Consider the following 24,097-nt stretch of genomic DNA (forward strand, 5'->3'; position numbering starts at 1 on the left):
TAAGATGTTGGTCTGATACCTTTGGAGTCACAGCATTCTGAAAGTGGAAAGAGCAGGTACTGTTTAAACAGTTTTAAACAGTTTTATTGTCTCTTGATAAAAACAATGATTTTTGTGAATTTTGAAGGGAGACACCCTCTTTCTTCAGGGTGCATGGTGAGGATCCTTGAATCCTCCTCCCCTGAGGGAATAAAAAAAACAAAATAAAAGAGACGGCGATAATGATCATATTGGATTTTAATTGGCGTCTGAAGGATAAGATTAGGGAAAAAGGCTGTTTGCAAAGTTAAAGCAGAGTCTGAAAAGAAAGTAAAGAAGCTGTAAGCAAACAAGTTGGTTAATTAGAAACATTGGAGAAAACACGATGATTAAAATAAATCTCAAAAATAGTGTGCAAAATATACAGTGTAAAGCAATCCACAAATGTGAGAAGTGAAAAAAATCAGTCAAACCTGTGTGAGGAGAAAATTTGAAGCCAAAATCAATTTGCTGAGTTTCTGGCGGGGTGGGGTGGAATGTGGAAACTTAATCTCAGAGGGAGAAGTATCACATTACTGCTACCACGAGAGCCAGTTAATGTTAACCCCTTCCATCCCAAGAAGCCAGACTGTCATGCCAAGAGCAGTTCAAACAGATAGAAATGACCCAGTCGGTTGAGAACTGTCTGAGGCTTGGCCAGAACACAGGTGAACATGAGGTGACAATTGGTATAGGTTATGCTATTAAAATTGACCCAATTACTCGGAAATGCCAAAGGCTACAATTGACTGAGATATAAGTTTCCACACAGACAATGCTGCAGTGAAAAAAAAAATTGATAAGAAAGGAATGTAAAACAAATCGTATGAAGAGAAAGCATAGGTTAGACAATTGGAAGTCCATTACTTGAGCTATGTACTGACACAGGGTACTAAACGCCTATCAGTTTTACCCCGCCACAGTATGATAAGGAAGTTCGACAAGTTCTGGGGCTATTCAATTTTATTTGAAACTATTCACGAATAGTAGCTCCAATATAAGATCTGACCAAAGAGGGGAAGACCTTCCCTGACAAATTATATAACTCGCATTGAGAATGCTAAGAAAACTCAACAATTATATCAACACCTCCTGACTCAAGTGTTAAAACAAAGCACGACATGGAATGGAGGTGGACATCGTAAAAGAGATAGACAAATGTGGAGACACAAAAGATCTGTGATAAGTGATATAGCAACTGCCTTTAATACGGGTGCCTCAGTTTGTTAACACCATTGATTTGGCAACATTAGATCAAAAGGTCAGAGATTTAGGGTCTCGCATTAAAGATATATTTTTCAAAAATGAATGAAAATACAGATAAGGAATTGTCTGAGGATCAAATGCTGACCATACATTTGAAAGGATAGCTACAGTGCTAGAAACACATGCCCAAACCATTAATAAATTAATAAAAGAGGAATATAATGTATCTTAGCAGGCGGCTGCTAATGACATCTGCAGTACATATGGTAACTGGATTGTGGAACAGACACGAGAGAACCTAGCCCAGATACAGGCAGGGGAAGTACCCTTATGAATAACGAATCAACAAACTGAGGGTGAGCCTGACCTGTGGGCATGATGGAGGTGGTACCTCCAAGCGGCTGTTACCAAACAAGAACATCACCCCTTGCCAATTCAGGGCAATGGTGTGGGTGTACCCCACTCAAGTGGAGTGTAAACCTGACGGAGGAGGGCTCCTAGGGTTGGTACTAGTAATACTGGTGATAGCACCTGAAACCCAGGGACGAGAGGTGTAACAAGTTCAGAATATTGGGGTAGTGAAGGATGGAATGCACATTTCCCATTACAATATGTTACCATATGCTGAAAAAAAAAATTAAAGGGAATTTGGCTGGAACAAAATTAAAGGGATGTGTTACTAGACATGCTGTCACTGTATGTCCACATAGTGTTGGACACAGCCCAGAAGCACAGTGTGGGTTTAACAATACCGGTACCAATCAGGATATTAACTGTACCATGGAGGCCCTAGAGGCGGATCTAAAACCCACTCAAGTGGCATATGCCGGAGAGGGCGAATACTGTGTTGCAACTAATTTGAAAACATTTAAATATGCCAATCTAACCCCTTGTGATATTTAAAGTCCAGAATTCTACTCCATTCCTGAAGTCCTGGTTCGGATTGGACCCGAGAAACTGGTAGAGATACATCGGCATAACCTCACCACCTTACAAGTTTCTGAGGATGTCAAAAAGGACTTAAAAGAATATCAGGACACATTTGGGTATCTGACACCCCTGTTGCCTAAATACTTGAAAGCATTGCGAATGGAGATACACCTCTCCCAGAAGGTTTATTATAACCTACAACAGGACAATAAAAATATTAAGCATGACATTGACCAAATTAAAGTCACCACTTGGTGAGATGACCTCTGGAATTGGGGACTGAATATATAGATCCATCCTCAGATTAGATTAATTTCACATGAATTAGTCGTAGTGCAGTTTGTTGCAATATGATTCTTGGTTTTCATGGCATGTAATAAATGTAAGCAGAGGATGAAGGGTTTGGCAAAGATAGTAAAACAGAGCCTGGGTGAGAATGTCCCCATTTTCTCTGTGATTTCAACTGAGAAAACATCTTAATGGTACCGGGAGTAGCACCCGCTGGGGTAAGGTGCATGTAAAAGGGAAGACAATCATAGTTTGATAGGATTATCAGATGCTCTGCCTCTCTTCCACCCGGACTGGTGGCCAACACGAAGGGAACCTGGTTAAGATGAGGTACAGCATCCAACAGGATATTGTAGGGATAAAAATTTGGATTAAGGGATATAAAGGGGTGGGTCCCAATCTCGAGTTCAAAGGTCAGGCGTAGTAGTTGATCAATTAACCTATAAATCCCCATACAAGGACCCCGGCTGTGGCGTACCAGAAAAAAAAAACTGACTGATTAATTAAACTGTTATAAGAGACTGTTGCAGCATGGCATGTCCTAAACTTTTAAATCATATGAGAATAATTGGCTCGGCATGCCTGATCGTGTGGGTGGGAACTGGCATAAAACCCGCTACAACCCCTGCTGCAAGCAGACTCAATCGTGTTTCAAGGGAACTGCATGTCAATACTTTTTTATACATGTCATATATGTATGCAAAGCATCAAGGTATCTCTAGTTGCTGGGTGTGCTCACATATCCCAATTCAATCCAAGGGAGGCATTCCACTCAGACCAGTCCCCCTAACTTCCCAAGAAATAGCGGAGTGGGTAATAAATCAAATTGAAATTAATGGGAACAGAATTTGAGATAGTGGCTGGATGAGTGCGAGAACCAGTAAGACAATGTTTGTGAGAAAGCAATGGAAGGAGTACACAATCACAACAAAATGTGAAACCAGATTTCGGGGGTGGTACCAACCTAATTACAATCAGACCCATAAACCTCCTTTTCTAATCCTTACAAATACACCAAGAACTAATGGAGCAATATGTTTGAGTAAGAATTCAGTAGGGGGTGATGTAGTGGGATGGAGTAATTGCACTCAGTATATAAATATGACAGAAACCAGCATCAGTAGTACCATCAGATGGAAGCCTTGCACAGGTGGCCAAATTTACATAGATGGAATAAACGTAAAGAATTCCCCTGCAGTTACTGCGTATAATGAAACCTACTCTATTTGTGGCCACAAGGCATACCCATGGTTGCCTCAAAGATGGACCGGATCATGTTACTTGGGATATGTGATCCCATATATCCGACACTCATCATCCCTGCCTCAATATCCTGCTGGGCAACGAGTAAAGAGGGTAATTACTGAGGCTGACCGATTCTGGGCCATTGCTTTCCCTAGGTGGGGAGTGAGCATGGACACCAGAGAAATTATTAAATTAGCCAAAATCTGGGAAATAGTTGCTAATGATACGGCAGAAGCCTTAAAGGAAATAAGTGCAGAAATGATAGCCATTCGTACGGTCACCTTACAAAACCGTATGGCCCTTGATTACCTATTGACAGAGAAAGGAGGAACATGCGCACTAATTGGATCTGAATGTTGTACCTACATGCCTGATAGTTCAGAGAATATTACTGATTTGACCGATCACATTCAAAGGGAAGTTGAGAAATTCAAGCAGCCCCCTTCATTTACTATTTGGGGCTGGGCAACAGGATGGCTGGGTTCTATTGGGACTTCTCTAGTTCAGGGACTAGTCATATTTGTTGTTATAATTCTTATAGCCTATTGCTTTGTCAAATGCTGCTGTGTTATGATGTCCAATCTGGGTACACATAAAGCGCCCACAAATTTGATGGTGCAAGTAGGGGTGACACAGGATGAGGTGCAGGAGGAGTTTGAACGTCTGGGTGGAATAATGCTCCATTAGAGTATTGTCCTTTTATATATATATATATGTAGGACAAAAGGGGGGAATGTGGAAAACCATAAAGAAATGCCTGACCAAATTAACTTTCTAATACTCCTAAACCATAAAGCTGACCATATTAATTGCCTAATACCCTTAAAACCAAAAAAAAGAAGAAAAGCATGATGGATAAGTTGACCATGTCAGCTGACCAGCTGAATATAATAGAAAGCTTACGTTTTAGTTCTCACCAAAGACACACAGAAGAGCTATTGTCTGCTTATGAGATAACTGTCTGACCAACAGAAATGAATGACCATATAGCCTTGAGACTAGGTACAGACCCACTGATAAGAAAAACTGTTACTAAGGAAACATGCTTTCCCAGACAATGTTAAAAGAATCACGAGGCAGTCATGAGGAACCAGAGGGTGGGTTCCCTATTTTTATTGACTAACCACTTGAACTAATAAAGAATGTACATGTACGTCCATATTCTATGATAGACAGACATTACTAATTAAACTGTATAAATGTGAACTGTTTTCCTATGTACAGTGAAGAGGTTGTTCTAACAATTGTTTTGGAGCACTCTTCCCTTGAGCTCAAGTTTCTTTTAATTAAAATTCTTACTTGTCTGAAAATAAGTGTTTGGAGTTAATGCATTGTATATAATAGGTAATTAAGTCTTCGACAGAGGGAAACCAAGGAATTATAGACCAGTTAGCCTAACATCTGTTATGGGGAAAATGCTGGAGTCTATAATTAAGGATAGGGTGACTGAACACCTCGAGAATTTTCAGTTAATCAGAGAGAGCCAGCATGGATTTGTGAAAGGTAGGTCGTGCCTGACAAGCCTGATTGAGTTTTTTTGAAGAGTTGACTAAAGTAGTGGACAGGGGAATGTCAATGGATGTTATTTATATGGACTTCCAGAAGACATTTATAAGGTCCCACATAAGAGACTGTCAGCTGAGATGGAAGCCCATGGAATGGAGGGAAAAATACGGACTTGGTTAGGAAGTTGGCTGAGCAAAAGGTGACAGAGAGTGGGGATAATGGGTAGGTACTCACATTGGCAGGATGTGACTAGTGGAGTCCCGCAGGGATCTGTGTTGGGGCCTCAATTATTCACAATATTTATGAACGACTTAGATAAAAGCATAGAAAGTCTCAGATCTAAGTTTGCCGATGACACAAAGATTGGTGGCATTGTAAGCAGTGCATATGAAAACATAAAATTACAAAGCGATATTGATAGATTAGGTGAATGGGCAAAACTGTGGCAAATGGAATTCAATGTAGACAAATGTGAGGTCATTCAACTTGGATCAAAAAAGGATAGAACAGGGTACTTTCTAAATGGTAAAAAGTGAAAAACAGTGGATGTCCAAAGGGACCGAGGGGTTCAGGTACATCGATCATTGAAGTGTCATGAACAGGTGCAGAAAATAATCAAGAAGGCGAATGGAATTCTGGCCTAAAAATCTAGAGGACTGGAGTACAAGGGGGCAGAAGTAATGCTGCAGCTATACAAAACCCTGGTTAGACCGCACCTGGAGTACTGTGAGCAGTTCTGGGCACCGCATCTTCGGAAGGACATATTGGCCTTGGAGGGAGTGCAGCGTAGGTTTACTAGAATGATACCCGGACTTCAAGCGTTAAGTTATGAGGAGAGATTACACAAATTGGGGTTGTGTTCTCTGGAGTTTCGAAGGTTAAGGGGTGATCTGATGGAAGTTTATAAGATATTAAGCGGAACGGATAGGGTGGATAGAGAGAAACTATTTCCGCTGGTTGGGGATTCTAGGAGTAGGGGGCACAGTCTAAAAATTAGAGCCAGACCTTTCAGGAGCGAGATTAGAAACCATTTCTCCACACAAAGGGTGGTAGAAGTTTGGAACTCTCTTCCGCAAACGCCAATTGATACTGGCTCAATTGCTAAATTTAAATCTGAGATAGTTACTGGAACTGTGGGGATCACATGACAGAATTCCATCCACTTATAATTCCATCCACTCGAACTTTCAAAAGGGAATTGGATTTAGACTTGAAAAGGAAAAATTTGCAGGACGATGGGGAAAGAGCAGGGGGAGTGGGACTAATTGGAAAGCTCTTTCAAAAGGCCGGCACAGGCACAATGGGCCGAATGGCGGCCTCCTGTGCTGTATGATTCAATGACTTGTCAGAGTCATCACCCTCTGGAGCAAACATACACAACATGTGGGGAGTGTGGGGGCACCACAGTCCTTTTAAAGGGGAACTTGACAAGTTCCTGAGAGGACATTGCCAGTTACAGGGAGTTAGTGGTTAGTTCAGATTGTGATGTGTCAGGAGCAACATTGCTCTCCTGGAGCCTCAGGGAGTGGGAGAGCAATTGGCCAGAGGCTTTTTCCTGGATTGTCCACATTTCTTTGTCTGTTCCAGGAGACAGCGTTACTAAGAGGTGGGACGACAGCGTGTGAAGTTATACTGTCAACTGGATGGGGCGAGCTTGATGGGCCTGATAACTATCAGTAGATAAAGACTTTTTGTATGTTTGTTTGTGCAAATTGAGGATTGTCTCTGGGCCCTACCTGGTGTGTGGCTCAGAGAGTTCACCCAGTCAGTAACTGAGCCCAGGGACAATCCCCAGTCTGCAATCCCCCATTGGAGAACTCATCTCTTCCCCTTTCTGTTCCTTGCTATGACCCGACCACAAATCACAAAACACAGTAAGTTGGTTAATTTTCCTTCCATGTTTATTTCCAGATGTTAAACTTCTCAGATTTAATTTGTGGAAATAACATGGGTCTTAAAACATACAAGAAATGACAGACAGGTCCAAGACGATTGCTTTTCCACTTCTACTCTGGGGACACCATCTGAACACAATTGCCTCGGAGCCTGGTCTCCAACGATCTCCAGTCCAGCTCTGAACCAGCAGCCACTCCCCGAACATTCCACGATGATTTAAATCCGGTCGGTGCCTTGTCCAGAGTTCCCACTTCTGTCTCGTTACAGCTCGATTGAAAACTGTCCCAATCTATTCTTTAAATGCTAACTGTGAACGGGTCGAATGGGGGGAATGTGGACCTAATTCTCGGGAAGCACCGGCACAATTTCCTGGGGAAAATCTCTTAAGGCATGACCTCCGTTTGAAGACATTTTTCAGATGTCCTAACTTTGGAGAACGTGCCCACATGTTTCCCCTCCCTCCCCGGCTCCCGTGCAGTGTTCACTTTTAGCACACTCCAGAACTCAGTTTGTTGACACCCAAAGGCAACCCAGAACGAGGAAAAGACACAAACCAAACACTCCCCACAAGACCCAAGAGACAACCAGGTGGGTGGAAAATGCCGTGTTACTTGGAGAATGAAGAGGGCCTTACAAGGGAGCAGCTCACAAAGGGTCAGCTTACAAGGGAGCTGATGGTCATTCAGGCATTCTTCACACACTGCTGGGGACTAACCAAGTAGCACTGAGGACAAGGAGGATGGAGGTACTTGTAGGGGAACGGAGACTTAAGTGACCAGGACAGACCTGATAAAGTGAGTATTACCCATGAGTGCCACGCTGCTGGTGTACCCTAATCTGATAGGCATTCCATCTCAACAGCCAGGCCATCAATCAGCAGCTGGCCGGATCCAGATCCAGATCCTGACACTTCAGCTCACTGTTTGGATCGAGCACCCATGAATCACACTCACTTTGACCTATTTGTCCTGGGAGCCGGATTCTGTTCCCTTGCAGGGTCCACCCTTCTCACCCTGAGTCCCAGTTGGACAGTGTCCAGCAGTGTGTGGAGGATGTCGGAATGAAGCATAAAGATTCCCTCAAAAAGTAGGAACATCTTTAATCTTCAAATGACTTGGCGTTCTCCGGTGGGCTCCTGAAGTCAGATTGGCAGCATTCAACACCAGGGTTCAGAGAAGCACGGTTTGTGAGGTCAGTAAAGGGTTAACCAGAACCACCATCTGCTGCAATTTTCTGTAGCATCCTGGAGATCAGGCAACCCTGAGCAACAGAATCGAGAAACAAGAGAACGAAAGACTGTCCCAGCCTCCACCTTGACAGTCTGAGGACCTCGAGCAGACTGGTGATTGTCCGGTGATCCGAGCAAGTCGATCGATCTGGTCACCCCCCAAGTCCTGAAGATATTCTGGACTACCTCAGTGTGGATCATCCACTCGTCAGGGTGGACTACAGAGCAGCTGAGTGTGCCGACTGTAGTGTTGTCCACGCCGGCCAAATGTGGCACCAAGAGTGTCACCCCGTCGTTCAAGCACCAATGGGAAGCAACGTGTCATCTTGACAGAAGGACCCAGGAGGGAGTCCCACCCTGTTTGTAGACAAACCGGACGACTGTCATATTGTCTGTCTGGAGACACACTGACTTACCCCGCACCGAGTCTGAAAGTAGATAATGTCCTATTGTACCGTTCACACCTCGAGCCTGTTGAAATGCCAAGTGAACCCATCCATGTCCACTGGCCTAGAAGCCCATTCACACTGAATGTGACCTCCACCCATATGTCAGAGCATTAGCTGAAGAGCCTGCTGGCTGTAGCACCAACCCCTGGAGAACACTGTGCTCCCAGGACCACCAGCTCTAGTTCAGATACTGTGACAAAGGAGATCTGTGGAAACATTACTGGCAGAGCAAGGCTCAACTGGAGAAATATCCCCAACAGTTGAGCCTTCTGGATGACTATCACTCCCTCACTCTCAGTGTGGATGGTAGAAGACCATGATGTCACCTGCCAGTATGCCCACTAGTAGATGGTTCCTCTGATGGTCAAACCAAACCACGTTGTGAAAAACATGGAGGCTCAAGCTGCTAACGCCGAGGACACTCACTACTCCTGGTCTCATGGAGCTGGACAGGGTCTCGAAGGTTACTTGTTGCAAGCTCCCTCAATTCCAGGTCCTAATCTGGAATGACGGGCTTGCCTGATACAAAGGACATTGCAGTCCGGCTAAAGCCTTGAAAAGGCTGCTGTCCCTGAAGGGGCCTGGAGATGGGGTGTGGGCTAAACCACAAAATAAAACAATGATCCCCCCACCCCCCCACCCCCGGCCCTTGGGTGGCAATCTGGGAATGCCTGAAGGTACTGCTGGAGATGCTTGTAGCCCTGCAGCAGCTCCTCCACTTGCTCGCCAAAGAAGCCCTCAGCATCAAACGGCAGCTGCAGTAGTTGCTGCTGCAGTTCCTGAAGGAACCCCAAGGTGCGCAGACAAGCTAATTGGAGATACAAGATCCACTGGGCGATGGACGCTGCTCCTACATTGAGGGCACCCACACAGCCTGCTGCTGCAGTGGATGCTCTCTGAAGGTGGTCCTCACTCTGCGGCAGGAACTGCTCCCTCAACTCACCTGCGAAACATTTGCCTGCCGATAAGTAAAGCCGGCCCCAGTGGATTTGGTGGGTGGGAACACGGGATATGCGCCAAACCCTGCAGGAAGGTCCACCAGACCCACACGTCCCATCATTTGGATTGTGGTGGGTGAAACAGGACCAGTTTCCAGGGCAGTGACCTTCCTTCTGAAACGTTCACAACTAAAGTTCACCAGCTGGATCAGTGAACTGCAAGGTGTGAAGCAGGGTGGCGGAGGCACTATGGACACTGTCTACCTTGGCCATAACCAACTGAAGGACAGGGACTTCCGGAACCGACACTTTCAGACTCTGGGTCACCCTTGTGTTGAATACATGAAAAAGCCTCAGTGACTGGAGGTCGTGACCTGACGCAGGCTCCCAACTGGGCTTCCGAAGGTGAGAAGCCTCCGGGCAGCTTCCTCGGGCTAAACCGACAGGGAAGGTTGATAGTTAGCCCCTGGGAACAGGGATGAGGGCGGCTGTACCAGCAACGGGCTCATGAATACAAGCGCCGATCGAGATAAACACTCGAGACATGAGCCCCTGCCACTCGGGGGAGGTGCCACTGAGGCACACATAACCTCCCTGGGAGTGAGAGCCCTTGGAACCTGGATGCCCCTCAAGAATTGGAGGGAGCGGCTGAAGGTGGCTCCACAGTGATGGGGGAAAACACAGATCTATAAAAAGTGAACGGAGACCTGTGATTGCCCTCGCCAAAGTGGAACTCACCCGCAGCATCGGTGACCCCGAGCGGGGTCGAGTCCTCCGAGGGTGGTGCCCCCAAATGATCTGGCGCCAACTGGAGACCAATGTCCCGGGGCTGGGTTGGTGTCACCAGAGGGCACGACGGATGCCTCTGGTGAAGGACTCACCAACAGTAGCTGGCGGCGCTTGGGGGAACCAGCCTGATTCTGGCACCAGTCGGCACGGACACCTCAGAGTCAGCTGGTGCCAGAGGAGGACTCTTCCTCTTTATCCCGGGAGGCCTCGGTACAAGTTGGTACCGGGGCTTCGCCCGATGGTGTGGACTGGGATGGCAGGGACTGGTTGGCGAGTGGCCTTAACCAGCCCGTCCCACTCTACACCATCGAGGCAACAACCGGAGCGTCCCCCCCTCGAGACTTTCCTGTTCAGTCCCAAGGTGGAGCTCCAGCCGACACCGGTCGGAGATGACTGTATGGACTGGGCCCTCTCCAGTGCCAGTACAGTTAACCCCGAGCAGTGCCGAACTGAGCCTGGAGTTGGAGCAGGGTTGGTGCTTGGTGCCGATGCAGGGACAAGATGGCTGAACTTGGAGGTCCAGCCCAGGGGAGTGGGGAGGAGGGGAGCAAATTAACAATACAAATAGATGTCAGAATAAGTCAAGGCAGAGATGGTCGGGATAACAGACCCGGTGATCTCAGTATCCAAACTACAGACCCACAGACTTCACACTCTTAGTGATCAGTGTAAATTGTACTCTTGACATCTATTTGTCTTGTTAATCCGGGGAGGTGAACAAAATGAATCTGGTGGGTCGACACTTAAATTTTGCTAAAACTGGGAGTCTGGGATGGGAAAGAAATGTGAGAGAACGGAGAGAGTGGGTTTAACACCATCTCCAGTCATTGGCTGCGTGTTTAGATGGATCTTTGGGGGGTTGGTTTTCTCATTAAAAAACAAATGAAAAGACGTCAAGTTAGCACGGAGAAATGGATGGGACACAGAGGGATGGCGTGAGGGGAATTTCAGTCGCACTGCTCCCCTCTTCGCGGTATCTCTACTGACATTGATTCGATTCCGGTCGGGATGCGCTCTCACTTGTATTAGATCCACTTGTTCTTTGTGGTTCTGTGGTAGTTTGACAAAATGCCCATTTCCTCTCACTCATCCTGATACCAACCGTGTACCTGTGGCAGGAGAATAAATTACACATAAAAATCATTGGATTGTAACAGGGAGAACGACAGGCATTGTCCAGCTCCCCACGTATAGTAAACCATTTAGCCTGGAAATGCTTAATGCAGATGTTGGGTGCAGAACTTATCAACTTATTTCTTTTCTTGTAACGTTTCTGGCCACAGATTCTGATGCCACCTGAGTATTAAAGGCAGAAGATCCCACCGGTTCTGGAGTTGAACAATTGACACCTTCTTCAGAATCAGAGAGAAGGCCCAGAATGGCTGCCTTGCCTTCAGGTGAACCAGGATCACTGGCACAAGAGGAGCTTGTCTGACACTCTCGGAGTGCTTTAGATGGCAGGACCTGAACCAGCTGACCTGGGAGGTCCTTGGCAAGGACCCAGGGATTGACAAGTCCAGACGACACCAGTAACACCTGGGTCAAGAGTTTCTCCCCGACTCCTCCAGTCTCATTGTCTGAGGCCAAGCCCAAGGCCCAGATCTTTTTATATTTCTAATTAACAGAGTGTCAATGCACTGAGTTCAATTAAATAATAAACTGTTCCACATCAAAAACATTTCAGGAGCAGTATTTCCATTTTCTGTTTAAAACAGCCACTATCTCCCCCCTCCACCCCCAGAATGCAGTATTTTCTGTGTTTCGGATATTGCCCACAGCTCAAAGAATGGAAGGAATTGGAACAGTACCTATTTGCTGCAAGAGTTGCCTCTGAGAGTCTCTTGTGAGAGTTTTCTCATCTCACTCTCTGGGCTCTCTTCATAATCTCTGTGTCTTTCTCTCTTTTCTCTTTCTCTGTATCCACTCCCTGTCTCCAACTCTTCCTCTCTCAATGTCTTCTCTCCCTCTCCAAGACTTCTATTCTCTCCCACTCTGCTGGCTCACTCTATTCGATTCAGAATGAGGAAAATTAATTTTGATTTTTGTAGCTCAGGAACATCGGTTGAGATTACTGTCCCTGGAATCATAGAATGATGCAGCACAGAAGGAGACCATTCGGCCCCTCTTGTCTCTGCTGGCTCTTTGAAAGAGCTCCCCAATTAGTCCCACTCTGGTGCTCTTTCCTCATAGCCCTGCAAATCTCTCCTTTACAAGTTTGCATCCATTTCCATTCCCTTGGGCCGGTGTCAGGAGCGGAGGGGCAGCAATGGGATTGTTTGCCTTCTACCAATGATGTGAAGTAGTTGTAAACATTTACAGCAACTGGAGTGGGGTCCAGTAAACATTGGGAACTGGTCCCCACCTTCCAGACCACCTATGAGCAATGCCATGGGAAATCTACCAATGGTCAGTATTTGTCTGTGGATCCATGTTGCTTCTTGGATACAGAACAGGGAGTGAGCACCAAACTCAGGGACCGGTTAGTGAGGGACAACGGGGAGGTGCCTGAGAGTGGGGCTCGGTCACCAGGGCTCAGTAACCAGCAGTAACCAGGCTCCAGGCCCCAGACTACCTATGAGCAACACCATGGAAGATCTTTTAGTGACATTACATTGAACTATTCCACCCGACTGTGCATCAATATTACTGGGTCTGTTAAACTGTTCATATTACTCGTTATGAATTTCACAAATGACGATACAAGATAAACACGTCGAGACAAACCTTTCAATGTCCACAACCTTCCGTCTAATCTGCTGGTCGATGATGTTTCCATGTGTTCTCTTCACACAGTAAACCTGTTCAGATCTTCTCGCCGACCGTATTCACTCCTAGATAGATCAGCCAGTTAGTCCCAGTCAGTGCAGCTCCCTTCCCTTCACTTAAACTGGTTGTCCAGCCTCCTGCCTCAAACTGACCCAGTTTATAAACCTCTTGTGATGTCTGATCTCACTGTGATGCGCAGTGTGAGGGTGAGGCTCGCTCTGTGACCTCATGGTGTGACCCCGTCCATTTAAAGGGGCCTCACCTTTGATGAAACAGAGTTTGGCAAAAACCCTCGGGCTTCATTTAGATTACAATGATTTGATTCGCTCGAATGCAATAACAGGTTTCCGCGTGGTTACGACCCAGAGAACAGGGTGCGCGGGTGATGGGCAGTGATGGAGGATACAGGAGGAGGCCATTCAGTCCCTCAAGCCTGTTCCGCCATTCAATTACATCATGTCTGATCTCGATCAAAACTCCACTTTCCTGCCCTCATTCTCCAGGACTTAATTAATACCCTCACCTAAAAAAAAATCTATCAATGTAATTTTTGACATTTTCAACTGACCCCAAGCCCACCAACTTTTTGGGGGAGAGAGTTCCAGATTTCCACTCCCCTTTGTTTGAAGAAGTGCTTCTTGACATCACTCCTGAACGGCCCAGCTCTAATTTAATTTCCAGAGGAAATAGTTTCTCACTATCTCCCCTATCAAATCCTTTACTCATCTTAAACACCTTAATTAGATCACCCCTTTATCTTCTATACTCGAGGTGCAACCTGTCCTCATAATTTAACCCTCTAAACCCCGGTATCATTCTGGTCAATCTGCGCTGCACGCCCTCCAAGGCCAATATATCCTTCTTGAGGTGCGGTGCCCAGAACTGAACGCAGTCTCCAGATACGGTCTGACCAGAGATTGAGACAACTAGACCATAATTTTAACCCATTTGTATTCCAGCCTTCTTGAGATAAAGATTAACATTCCATTAGCTTTTTAAATTCTTTTTTGTCCCTGCCCACTAGTTTATCGTGATTTCTGTACGTGGCCCCCTAAATCCCTCTGATCCTCTACAGTTCCCAGCTTCTCACCATTTAGGAAATATTCTGATCTTTCTTGGGTCCAAAGTGGATCACTTCGCACTTCCCCACATTGAACTCCATCTGCCCCAGTTTTGCCCACTCACTCAATCTCTCAATGTCACTTTGCAACTTTCTGCTCCCATCTCCACTATTTACTGTGTCACGTAACTTAATGTCGTCAGCAAACTTGGAAATACGGCTCTCGATTCCTTCATCTAAGTCATTGATAAATCCAGTGAAAAGCTGAGGCCCCAGTACAGATCCCTGGGGAAAACCACTCGTCACATCCCACCAATCAGAGAACATTCCCTTTATCCCTACTCTCTGTCTCCTATCTCCCAACCAATTAATATCCATGTCACAAGGTTACCTCCAGTTCCATGAACACTTATAGAATCATAGAATCATAGAAGTTACAACACGGAAACAGGCCCTTCGGCCCAACATGTCCATGTCGCCCAGTTTATACCACTAAGCTAGTCCCAATTGCCTGCACTTGGCCCATATCCCTCTATACCCATCTTACCCATGTAACTGTCCAAATGCTTTTTAAAAGACAAAATTGTACCCGCCTCTACTACTGCCTCTGGCAGCTCGTTCCAGACACTCACCACCCTTTGAGTGAAGAAATTGCCCCTCTGGACCCTTTTGTATCTCTCCCCTCTCACCTTAAATCTATGCCCCCTCGTTATAGACTCCCCTACCTTTGGGAAAAGATTTTGACTATCGACCTTATCTATGCCCCTCATTATTTTATAGACTTCTATAAGATCACCCCTTAACCTCCTACTCTCCAGGGAAAAAAGTCCCAGTCTGTCTAACCTCTCCCTATAAGTCAAACCATCAAGTCCCGGTAGCATCCTAGTAAATCTTTTCTGCACTCTTTCTAGTTTAATAATATCCTTTCTATAATAGGGTGACCAGAACTGTACACAGTACTCCAAGTGTGGCCTCACCAATGCCCTGTACAACTTCAACAAGACATCCCAACTCCTGCATTCAATGTTCTGACCAATGAAACCAAGCATGCCGAATGCCTTCTTCACCACCCTATCCACCTGTGACTTCACTTTCAAGGAGCTATGAATCTGTACTCCTAGATCTCTTTGTTCTATAACTCTCCCCAACGCCCTACCATTAACTTGTTTATACTAACAGTCTCCTGTGCGGAACCTTATCAAATGCCTCTGGAAGTCCATATGGACAATATCGATAGACGCTCCCTCACTACCATGTTAGTGGTCTCCTCAAAAATATTATTAGTTTCGTCAGACATGGACTACCCTTCAGAAATCCATGCTGACTCTCTTTGACTACCAATGAGAAATGCCATGGGAGATCTGCCAATGGTAAGAGTTGTCTACATTTACAGAACAGGGAGTGAGAACCAAACTCAAGGACTGGGAGCAGCCCGTCAGTGAGGGTCAACAGGTAGGGACCTGAGAGTGGGGCTCGGTAACCAGCAGTAACCAGGCTCCAGGCCCCAGACTACCTATGAGTAACGCCATGGAAGATCTACCAATCACAAAATGAACTCTTCCACCCGACTGTGCATCAATATTACTGGGTCCGTTAAACTTAATATTGCTCGTTATGAATTTCACAAGTGATGATACAAGATAAACACGTTGAGACAAACCTTTCAATGACCATAACCTTCTGTCCAATCTGCTGGTTGATGATGTTTCCATGTGTTCTCTTCACAAAGTAAACCTGTTCAGATCTTCTCGCTGACCGTATTCACTCCTAGATAGATCAGCCAGTTAGTCCCAGTCAGTGCAGCTCCCTTCCCTTCACTGAAACTGGTTGTCCAGCCTCCTGCCTCAAACTGACCCAGTTTATAAACCTCTTGTGATGTCTGATCTCACTGTGATGCTCAGTGTGAGGGTGAGGCTCGCTCTGTGACCTCACGGTGTGACCCCGCCCATTTAAAGGGGCCTCACCTTTGATGAAACAGAGATGAAACACTCTTTCAGGCAGTGCATTCCAGATCATAATAACTTACTGCATAAAAATGATTCTCCTCATCTCCCCTCTGGTTCTTTTTCCAGTTATCTTGAATCTGTGTCCTCTGGTCACCGGCCCTCCTGCCAGTGGAAACAGTTTCTCCCTATCTACTCTATCAAAACCCCTCATAATTTTGAACACCTCTATTAAATCTCCCCTTAACCTTCTCTGCTGTAAAGAGAACAATCCCAGCTTCTCTAGTCTCTCCACATAACTGATGGCTCTTAGCCCTGGTGGTGGGAGAGTCCAGAACATTGGGGCATAGTCTTAATATTCGTGCTCGGCCATTCAGGGGTGATGTCAGAAAGCACTTCTTCACACAAATGGTAGTGGAAATCTGGAACTCTCTCCCCCAAAAAGCTTTTGAGGCTGGGGGTCAATTGAAAATTTCAAATAATGAGATTGATAGATTATCGTTAGCCCATGGTATGGAACCAAGACTTCTAAATGGAGTGAAGGTACAGATCAGCCATGGTCTAATTGAATGTCGGAACAGGCTCGAGGGGCTGAATGGCCTACTCCTGTTCCTATGGTACCATTCCAGTAAATCTCCCCTGTGTCTTCTCCAAGGCCTTTGTTGTTCCAAATGTAAACTTTATCTCGGTAGATGTAGGATTCCAAGTGCTTGTATTTTGCTGAGGGACAGATAACTACGGACTAATCGATCGGTGAAGATTGTTGGTGCCATTGATGGTCGTGGATTAATGGCACCTGGAGGATCAACTGCCAGGATTAACCGTTAGGAGTGCTGATCATCTCAAAGTAGCCTTTACAAGGCGGTCCCTTCGCCTCGGTGAGAAGATCTGAACAGGTTTACTTTGTGAAGAGAACACATGGAAACATCATCAACCAGCAGATTACAATATTAACAGATGAACGTTCATGGTGTTTGTGTGACACTGTTCAATCTATATTTTTATAAAGAGTAATTGCTTAACACCTCCATTAAAATACCAGACACAGGAAAAGTAAGGTGTAGGCAATGAATCTGTGTCTAATGTTGCCAACACTAATTTGGGTTAATAAGGGAAAGCCAGCATGGATTTGTTAAAGGCAAATTGTGTCTGATTGACCTGATTGAGTTCTTTGATGAAGTAACAGAGAGGGTCGATGCGGGTAGTGTAGTAGATGTTGTATATTGGCACTTTCAAAAGGCATTTGATATAGTGCCACGTAATAGACTAATTCGGAAAATAGAAGCACATGGTAATAAAGGGACGGTGATAACTTGGGGACGTAATTGGCTCAGGGATAGGAGGCAGAGAGTAGTGGTGAAGGGATGTTTTTCTGACTAGAGAGAAGTATGCAGTGGGATCCCCCAGGGGTCGGTATTAGGACCATTGCTTTTCTTGTTATATATATAAATGACCTGGACTTGGGTATAGGGAGTGCAATTTCAAAGTTTGCGGATGATACAAAACTTGCAATGTAGTAAATAGTGAGGAGGATAGTAGCAGACTTCAGGAGGATGTAGACAGACGAGTGAAATGTGCTGACTCATGGCAGATGCAATTTAATGCGGATAAGTGTGAGGTGATGCACTTTGGGAGGAACAACGTGGAGAGGCAGTATAATCGAAATGGTGCTATTTTGATGGAGGTGCAAGAGCAGTGGGACCTGGGGGTAAATATTCACAAATCTTTGAAGATGACAGGGCAAGTTGATAAATCGGTCAAGAAAGCTTTATAAATAGGGGAATTGAATACAAAAGCAAGGAAGTCATGCTAAACTTTTACAAATCACTGATTAGGACTCAGCTGGAGTATTGTGTTCAATTCTGGGCACCACACTTGAGGAAAGATGTCAAGGCCTTGGAGAGGGTACAGAGGAGGTTTACCAGGATGATACCAGGGATGAGGGACTTCAGTTATGTGGAGAGATTGTAGAAGCAGGGATTGTTCTTTATAAAGCAGAGAAGGGAAACCTAATAGAGATATTCAAACTTGAGGGGCTGAGACCATAAGACCATAAGAGATAGGAGCAGGAGTGGGCCATTCGGCCCCTCGAGCCTGCTCCGCCATTTAATGAGATCATGGCTGATCTGATTTTTACCTCAACTCCACTTTCCCGCCCTTTCCCTATAATCCTTTGACTCCCTCGCTGATCAAAAATTTGTCTAACTCAGCCTTGAATTTATTCAATGACTCGGCCTCCACAGCTTTTTGGGGTAAAGAATTCCAAAGATTCACGACCCTCTGGGAGAAGAAATTCCTCCTAATTTCTGTCTTAAACAGGTGACCCCTTATTCTGAGACTATGTCCCCTAGTTTTAGATTCCCCCATGAGGGGTAACATCCTCTCAGCATTTACCCGATCCAGTCCCATCAGAATCTTGTATATTTCAATAAGGTCTCCTCTCATTCTTCCAAATTCCAATGAGTATAGACCCAACCTGTTCAATCTTTCCTCATAAGACAACCCTTCCATAACCAGAATCAACCTAGTGAACCTTCTCTGAACTGCCTCCAATGCAAGTATGTCCTTCCTTAAATAAGTGCACCAGAACTGTACGCAGTACTCCAGGTGTGGTCTCACCAGCACCCTGTACAGTTGTAGCATGACTTCCCTGCTTTTATACTCCATCCCCCTAGAAATAAAGGCCAATATTCCGTTTGCCTTCCAGATTACGTGCTGCACCTGTATGTTGCCTTTTTGTGTTTCATGTACGAGGACACCCAGATCCCTCTGTACCGCAGCATTTTGTAGTATTTCTCTATTCGAATAATATTTTGCTTTTTTATTTTTCCTCCCAAAGTGGATGACTTCACATTTTCCCACATTATATTCCATCTGCCAAATTTTTGCCCATTTGCTTAACCTGTCAATATCCCTTTGCGGACACTTTGGGCCCGATATTAGGAGGGCGGTGGGTTGGCAGCCGGGGGTCAACTGGGTGCGTGGGTAATGCGCCCAGTGAAATCGGGGTGCTCCGCACGCAATCGCAGCTTGATTGAAGGTACTTACCTTTGCTTCAGGGTTTCGCGCTGGAAAGCTGCGCAGCGTGCGGACTGCGCAGGCGCATCATAGGCTGTAAGCTGGAGGAGCCCTATTTAAAGGGGCAGTCCTCCACTGACTGATGCTGCAGAAAATAGGCAAAATTACAGCATGGAGCAGCCGAGGGGGAAGGCTGCTCCCAGGTTTAATGCTGCCTCACTCCAGGTCTTATTGGATGGGGTGAGGAGGAGGGGGAGGACAGAGATCTTACCCCCGGCGGGCGGGAGGAAGCGGCCTGCCTCTGCCACCAAGAAGGCCTGGCTCGAGGTGGCAGAGGAGGTCACCTGCACCAACAACATATCGCCCACCTGCATACAGTGCAGGAGGCGCTTCAATGACCTAAGTAGGTCAGCCGAAGTGAGTACACTTACTCATTCCCTGACACTCCGTCTGCCACATCACTGCCTCCACCCCACACCTCCTTCTGCACTGCCAACACTACTCTGTCACATCACTCCTCACACCCACTCAAAGCTCATCCTCATCTTACCTGCACTTACTCACCTCGCCAGTACTCACCCCACCACTACCACTCAACCCAATCCTCATACAATCTCATGGCTCTATCTCATACTCACCCTCTGATGCATCTCTTTCACGGTCAGCCTCACTCAACCTGCCACTACCTGTGCTGCAGCCACAGGGCATGCATCACATATGTGCAGTAGGAAGCGTAAGGCAAACGTGTCGTGAGCATGGAGGGGATGCACAAGGGTGTTTGAGGGTTTGTCATGGTTTTTACTTATATTTAATTTCTGATCAACTCAAATAACATATTATATTGTCACCACTACTGCCATGTCTTCGCGAATCTTGTCTGGTTTGTGCAATAATGCCCTTTCCTGAGGATCACTATGAAGACCCACAACTGATGCCACCCATTGTGTCACCGCAGAGTGGGTGTAGGTGTATTTGCAGGGCTGTTTTGTGCAGACGACTGAGAGACGTCGGCGATGTCCCCGGTGGCACCCTGGAAGGATGTGAAGGAGAAGTTGTTGAGGGCAGTGGTGACTTTGACAGCGACAGGTAAGAAGATGGTGCTCGGGCCAGCCGGGAGAAGCTCGGCATGAAGGAGGCTGCAGATGTCCACGACTACAAGTCGAGTGACTCAGCCTCCGTGTGCACTGCTGCTCAGAGAGGTCCAGGGAGCTGAGCCTCTGTCTGTAGACTCTGTGGCGAGGGTAGTGCCCTCTGCGATGCATCTCTCTCTGTGGTTGCCCTCCCTCCTGCTGTGCAGGTGGATGTGTCACAGCACTGTGTTGTGGAGCTCCACGTGTCAGAGGTGGACGGCATGGCCGGCGAGGCTGGTGATGCTGTTTGTCCTCCGAGGAGGTCATGACTGCAGCTACGGCGGCCCCCATCCGGAAGATGTACATTTGAGGGGGTTCGCAAGGTAGGTACATGTGTCTGGACCCCGGGGTGAGTGTGCAAGTTGGTGAATTTTATTGTCAGGAGGATGTTGGTGGAGGCCAAACTTTGTCCAAAGTGACAGAGTGGCCTCCTGCAATGAGTGAGCGTCTTCCCCCCCCCTCCAACCTTTGCAAATGGACTTTTGCAGCTGTCACAGGCTGATGGCTGCAACACGTCCATTTCAACTGGGAGTGTTTCCCCCAGTACGGGAAACAGTCCCAGTTAATTTCAAAATCCATCCCCTCCTAAAATATCAGGTCAATCAGGTCTGCAAACGACCTGAAGTACCTACTTAATTACTTTAAGTGGCACCCCGACGGCTTTAATTGCCGGCGGGAACCCGGAAGTGAGCGGGTTGGAGCCGGGCTTTGGACCCGCCCCGGGAATGCCCGATTTTCGAGCCCCCCACCAAAAACACACCCAATAGCGGGTGCAAAAATTGAGCCCAAAGTGTCACTACGTGCTGAGGTTCTACCTGTCCCCGGTGTTGAGAAGGATGGGCCTGGCCACGCTGCCAAGGAACGTTCCGTCCAGTTGGGCCGTTCCGCCCCACCTGTCCTTCGTGGAAAGGTTTGTGCAGGAAAACACCTTTGACCACAAGGCGATCAGCAAGTGGTCCGCACGTAACGTCCTCGAGACCCTGTGGGAAAAGGAGATGGTGGATCCTGTCGGTTGGTTCCCCGAGCAGACTGTCAAAGTCATTTGGCAGAACGCCTCATTGCCAGAGCTTTCAAACAAGCACCAAGACCTAGCTTGGCTGGTGGTGAGAAGGGCCCTTCCCGTCAGATCCTTCATGCACTCCCAGACTCTCAGCGCCACCACGCGCTGTCCCAGAGGAGGCTGCGGTGGAGACGAGACCGTCACCCATCTCCTTCTGGAATGTGCCTTGGCAAAGAAGGTCTGGAGAGAGATGCAGTGGTATCTATCCAGGTTCATCCCGAGCAGTTCTGTAACACAGGATTCTGTGCTCTACGGGCTGTTCCCGGGGTTGCACACTGAGACGGACAAAGGTCCCGGCAGATTGGAAAACTGCTAATGTAACACCCTTATTTAAAAAGGGTAGTAGGCAGAAGGCTGGAAATTATAGACCAGTTCGCCTAATATCTGTGGTGGGTAAAATTTTGGAGTCTATTATTAAGGAGACAGTAGCAGAACATTTGGATAAACATAATTTAATAGGACAAAGTCAGCATGGCTTTTCGAAGGGGAAGTCATGTCTGACAAATTTGCTTGAGTTCTTTGAGGACATCACGTACAGGGTGGATAAAGGGGAACCAGTGGACGTAGTGTATTTAGACTTCCAGAAGGCATTCGACAAGGTGCCACATAAAAGATTATTGCTCAAGATGAAGAATCACTGGATTGGGGGTAATATTCTGGCATGGGTGGAGGATTGGTTATCTAACAGGAAGCAGAGAGTTGGGATAAATGGTTCATTCTCGGACTGGCAACCAGTGGCCAGTGGTGTTCCGCAGGGGTCGGTGCTGGGTCCCCAACTCTTTACAATCTATATTAACGATTTGGAGGAGGGGACCGAGTGTAACATATCAAAGTTTGCAGATGATACAAAGATGGGAGGGAAAGTAGAGAGTGAGGAGGACATAAATAACCTGCAGGGGGATATAGACAGGCTGGGTGAGTGGGCGGAGATTTGGCAGATGCAATATAATATTGGAAAATGTGAGGTTATGCACTTTGGCAGGAAAAACCAGAGAGCAAGTTATTATCTTGATGGCAAGAGACTGGAAAGTACTGCAGTACAAAGGGATCTGGGGGTCCTAGTGCAAGAAAATCAAAAATTTAGTATGCAGGTGCAGCAGGTGATCAAGAAGGCCAACGGAATGTTGGCTTTTATTGCTAGGGGGATAGAATATAAAAACAGGGAGGTATTGCTGCAGTTATATAAGGTATTGGTGAGACCGCACCTGGAATACTGCATACAGTTTTGGTCTCCATACTTAAGAAAAGACATACTTGCTCTCGAGGCAGTACAAAGAAGGTTCACTCGGTTAATCCCGGGGATGAGGGGGTGGACATATGAGGAGAGGTTGAGTAGATTGGGACTCCACTCATTGGAGTTCAGAAGAATGAGAGGCGATCTTATTGAAACATATAAGATTGTGAGGGGGCTTGATCGGGTGGATGCGGTGAGGATGTTCCCAAGGATGGGTGAAAGTAGAACTAGGGGGCATAATCTTAGAATAAGGGGCTGCTCCTTCAAAACTGAGATGAGGGGAAACTTCTTCACTCAGAGGGTAGTAGGTCTGTGGAATTTGCTGCCCCAGGAAGCTGTGGAAGCTACATCATTGAATAAATTCAAAGCAGAAATAGGCAGTTTCCTAGAAGTAAAGGGAATTAGGGGTTACGGGGAGTGGGCAGGAAATTGGACATGAATTTAGATTTGAGGTTAGGATCAGATCAGCCATGATCTTATTAAATGGCGGAGCAGGCTCGAAGGGCCGATTGGCCTACTCCTGCTCGTATTTCTTATGTTCTTATGTAACTGCTGCTGGAAGACCATCAACTCGGTGAAAGACGTCCTTTGGTCTGCCCGAAACTTGCTGGTCTTCCAGCGCAAGGAGCTGTCCTCGACCGAGTGTTGCAGACTGGCACATTCCAAGGTCCAGGACTACGTGCTGAGGGACGCACTGAGGATGGGTGCGGCCGCCGCAAAGGATCAGTGGGGAAAGGCAACTGTTTAAAGCCTTCCCGCCATTGTATACCGAGGGGCTAGAACCTGAGTAAAACCCCCTCGGGCTGAATGTGTAACAACAAATATTGAATAATGTAATATAAATGTAATCTGTACCAAAGACTGCACACTTGTAAGTGCTTTGAGGCATCCTAGAGTGCCATGGACTGTATTTATCATGAATGATCAGTATTGTATTGTTTGAATTGTGATATTTGGATTGCACTGTATGTACCTTGCAGATTCTATGAATAAAGTATATTTTTGAAATTTAATAAAGTGTTGCATCTGTTCTTATCAGTTTAATATCTGATACGTCCCCTATCTGGGGACCATATATTAAATTGATTTTTGGAACAGGGAGATGGAACAGGGGCTTGCTCCGTCCACTCCACGCATCGACCTGGCATTGCAGTGCTTCCAGGATCGGTGCAGCTCCCTGTGGGGAGATATTAAAATTGAGAAACAGGTTCTTGAAGTGTGCATTATTACTAAGAATGCTGATGCTTTCTCAGTAGTATTTTTTTTCTCCTGGCTCGCTGAGGACCACTCCCTTTCTTCCTTTTCCCTCTTGCAGTTCTACTTTGGACCACAAGATGTCAGTCTCGGGTCACCTGACAGCAAGCTGCGGACAAAGTCCGAACTCCCAGCACTG

At 46.4% G+C, this 24,097-nt stretch overlaps 1 pseudogene; it reads left to right on the top strand.

Moving 5' to 3' along the window:
* Positions 1-23,700: 23,700 nt before the first annotated feature.
* Positions 23,701-23,882, top strand: LOC137328288 (U2 spliceosomal RNA; annotated as a pseudogene).
* Positions 23,883-24,097: the final 215 nt, after the last annotated feature.

Source organism: Heptranchias perlo, chromosome 12 (assembly GCF_035084215.1).
Source record: "Heptranchias perlo isolate sHepPer1 chromosome 12, sHepPer1.hap1, whole genome shotgun sequence".
Taxonomy (NCBI): domain Eukaryota; kingdom Metazoa; phylum Chordata; class Chondrichthyes; order Hexanchiformes; family Hexanchidae; genus Heptranchias; species Heptranchias perlo.